Here is a 4,273-nt window from a genome sequence, read left to right as displayed (position 1 = left end):
TTTTCTTAGATTCTAGCAGAGACAGTTTCTGTTGCCTTGGCTTGGGGATGGCCCCAGGCTGCGGGTGGATGGGTGGGGGTTTGGATGATGTTACTGGTCTCATTTTCTTCTTAGCAGGAAGTTGGCCGGGTCGGATCTGTGAGGGAGGGGGAGGCAGGAGTTGGTATCCAGCATTCTCATCCCCTTCTGCTGGGGGCCCGGAATTCCCTGCACTACACAGGGACTCTTAGACTATTCTCAAAATAGAATTTTATGGAAAGACCTGGCTCCAAAGCCTCCCTTATTGATGGATGACGGAAGCTAAGACCCAGGGGCGCTGAGGCAGCCACACAGTTGGTCACTCTGTGGAATCAGAACCAGAACTCGGGCCTTCTGGATTCCCAGCTGAGCAAGCTTAAACGTTTCCTGGCCTGTTTTGTGCTCCTATTGTCTAGAAGTTTCAGAACTTTTTGTTGGAAGATTTATTCCATGGGTATGTGTGTGCGCGCGCACGTGTGTGCGAGTGTGTATGGATGTATGCACGTGGTGTGTGTGTGTGTATGTGTGCGCGCGTGTGTGTGACTGTCTGTCTGTCTGTCTGTCTGAGAGGGCCAGAATGACCTCAGTTTCCCTGGAGCTGGAATTTCAGGTGGCTGTGAGAGAGAAACCTGAACTCTGCTTCTCTGAAAGAACCATAAGCTTTAACTGCGGAACCTTCTTTCCAGCCTCCCAAACTGACTTTATTGTACATTTTCCACTAAAGCCCCTCAAGAATGATGTACACTTAACCTTTTTTTTTTTTTTTTTTTGAACGTTGTTAAACATCACATTAAACATTCCTCTGTATCTGATAGGATGACAAGCTATCCTAGTCTGGCTGGGATGGAGGAATGCCCTGGGGACACGTGGCTTACAGTGCTGAAGGAGACTCTTTGGAAAAGTGGGGTACGGAGCACCCTAGGGTTCTAATCACTACCATGGCAGGCAGCATTGGAAAATTCATCCGCATGCCCATTTTACAGATTAAGAAAACTGAGGCCCACAGAGGTAAAATGATTTGTGCAACAACACATGCTTGTAAACGCCAGAGTCCAGATTAAAATGGAGGTGTGTTTAAGTACAGCTCAGCATCTTTCTGCTACAGCGTGGGAGTGTGGCGGCTTTATAGCTGTTAAAATCTGAGCAGGGAAAGATAACCCCATGAAATACTTAGTTTAAAAATTGATTTATTATAGGCTAGTTTCTTTGAGGTCTTGGTAATTTGCATGATTGACACATAAAGAGTAGAAAAACAGCTGTTGGAAATGCATAAATTATTTAGCAGTGATAATGAACCAGGTAAAATTTAAATCATCTAATCCCAGTTCATTTGGTCTTCCCTTCCAGGAGTGGAGGGTTGGGGCTGAGGAAGGAGGGAGACAGCGTGGCGTTTATTTATATATCTGGGAAGAAATCAACGCTGCTAATTTTACCAAGTAAGTCTGAATCAACAGAAATACATTGCTGTATTAAAGAAACATTAGGGGACTGGAGAGAGAGGTCAGTGGTTAACAGCACTGGCTGCTCTTCCATAGGACCCGAGTTTGATTCCCAGTACCACAGGGTAGCTCACAACCATCAGTAACTCCAATTCTAAGGGATCCAGTGATGTCCTTGGGCTCCTGAGGATGCTGCACAGACATACATGCAGGCAAAACACACATGCACATTAAAATAATATAAAAATCATCAGCAGTTAGACTTTAGCTGGCGTAGTTGTTTGAAGCATTAGATCTTGTTAAAAGGTTTGATGAGTCACACCCCTTGGAAACGCTTGCTGAGATCAATTTATTGACTCATTCTTTTATTTTCTTGGGAGGAAGGCAGTGATCATAATTAAACAGTTTAAAGCTAATGTTGTATTGATATAGAGAAGACAAAAAAAAAAAAAAAAAAAAAGCATAAAAACCATTGAACGAAAGTCCCCTTTCCACCCTCATGCCAGGGCACACAATTTCTCCCAGCAGGAACCTACCACCATTACTCATTTCCATATGTTCTTTCAGAGACAATTAAGCATATGCAAACAAACACAAACTGATAATTCCTCATTCCACTAGAGTAGTGAGTTATCGACACTACTCTGTCTGTGTATTTAAAGAAATACACTAGCATATCTGGGTGCTGTTTTAAAGTTGTACATAAAAAGTTCCTCATTCCTTTTTATAGCCTCATAGTAGTATTCCATGGTATGCAACACAGTAGACTATGTTTATTCAATTTGCTCATGTTGATAGCAATTATACTACTTAAACCATGCTTAAGTTAACTTATTGGATAAATAATACATTTGAAAGGTTTAAAATAATTTTTCAGGGCTGGAGAGATGCGTCGGATGCTGGAGAGTGCTTCCTGTTCAATCATGGGGCCCTGAGTTCAGATCCTAGCATCCACGGGGTATCTCATGGTGGCTTGTCACTTCAGTTCCTAGGGATCTCATCCTTCATCTGGCCTCTGTGGTCACATACACACATGTGCACATGCATAGATCCATACACACATAAATAAGATAAATATTAAAAATATATGTATGTATATACACACATTCACACATGTAGGCCTCTCATCCTCACTGCTGTCAGCCACCTACCCAGCATTCATATTCCGATAAAAAGCCTGAAAATATACCCTTCAGAGGGTTCTTATGAATATGAAAATAAATAAAAACACATGTCTATATTTAAATTTCCTCCTGTTAAATACTAAAGTGACATATGATGCACATATCCTCTATTTGGCCCTTTCCATCCAACAAATATCTTGGATGTGTGTGTATATATATATAAATATATGAGAGCATTTTCATTGTTTCCTTTGTGGAACAATTGTATAATGTTGCACAGCGTGGATATAATGTATTTAATGGGTCCCGGTTGATTCATGTTCAAATATCCTCTTGTGTGTTCAAATGTTCTGTCCTCAGCACACTGCGACCAGGTAGAGACACTACTGGCTCTACAGTAAGTTATCACGGCTGCTCCTTTACTTTCTCTCAGCGTTTTCCAGCCGAGGGTTAAAGATCCACACAGTTTTGTTATTCAGTACATGGTAGAACCCTTTCACCTAAAGCGCCATAAATAGTCTCTCTGAATATTATTGAAATGCTGTTGCTACCACAAAGAGGAATTACAGAAAATGCTCCTGCAATTATTACATTACTCTTCTTCATTGACTGAACCGTTGCAGACAATACAAGATTCGAGTGTGCGGAGAATGCCTGATGATACCTGGGGATTTGTTTTTAATCTTTTTTCTCCCCTTTTAGGCATGTAGAGAATGAGGTTTCAAATGTTCATTGATTTTTAAAATGTTCCACGACCAGGTCCAAAATGATCGTTCTCAATGATCCCTAATGAATAACGTCAAAAGCTAGAGAGCTTCACATCACTAAATAACACAGAAAACAAACCTTCTTTTACATGGGTTTTGATGGAAGCAATTTGCATATCCTATGAAATACCATAAAATCCATCCTGTGCAAGAGACATTATTATAAACCTTTTATTAAAAAAGCTAAACATAAATTATGGTAAAGAGGCTTTGGCTGTAAGATAGTTTAAATGGAAACAATCCAGTAAGAGGGAGATTAATCTACTTTCCTAAAATAGAGGCATATTTTTTCAGTAAAAACAGAGCAGGATCTTGCTGTTCTAAAGCAGGTCTTTAGCGTCAATGTATACTCACAATGTTTAGAATAACCAGTATCAAATGGCTTGCCAGCACAAGGTAAAAAGAGGGCAGCATAGAAACAGCAATAATGTTCTCATTTTTCATGTGAGGATGTACTTCTGGGAGCATAAAGGTTTTTACTGAAGAGATAAGTCAAGGTTTTCCACTGTAATTTTCAAAGAATAAAGACTTAGACTTCAGAGATAGTGTGACATTCTGGCCCCTGAAAGGCCAGGTGGGGATGGTGAGGGGTGGGTTTGGAGGCACCCAGTGCAGGATTGAATTCCAAACTCCAAGTTTTGTGACTCTAGGGAGTTCCCCAAGCCTTAGCTTTCTCCTTCATTGTGTGGAATGGCTATGGTGAGGTGGTGAGCTTGAGACCCTCAAATTTCAAGCTTCGCCTGTCCCCTCTCTCTCCCTTCCTCTGCCTGTTTGTCTGTCTCTCTTTCTTTATTTCTTTCTTTTTGGAGGGCAGGATCTCAGTATAAAGCTCAGGTTGGCCTGAAACTTGTGAGAATCCTCCTGCCTCAGCTTCCTGAATGCTATACTTGTAGGTATGTATTATCATGGCTAGCTTCAAGCTCTT

The sequence above is a fragment of the Acomys russatus genome, chromosome 24, assembly GCF_903995435.1.
Source record: "Acomys russatus chromosome 24, mAcoRus1.1, whole genome shotgun sequence".
NCBI classification, from domain to species: domain Eukaryota; kingdom Metazoa; phylum Chordata; class Mammalia; order Rodentia; family Muridae; genus Acomys; species Acomys russatus.
The sequence above is the reverse complement of the archived record's forward strand: the minus strand, read 5'-3'. Positions refer to the sequence as shown.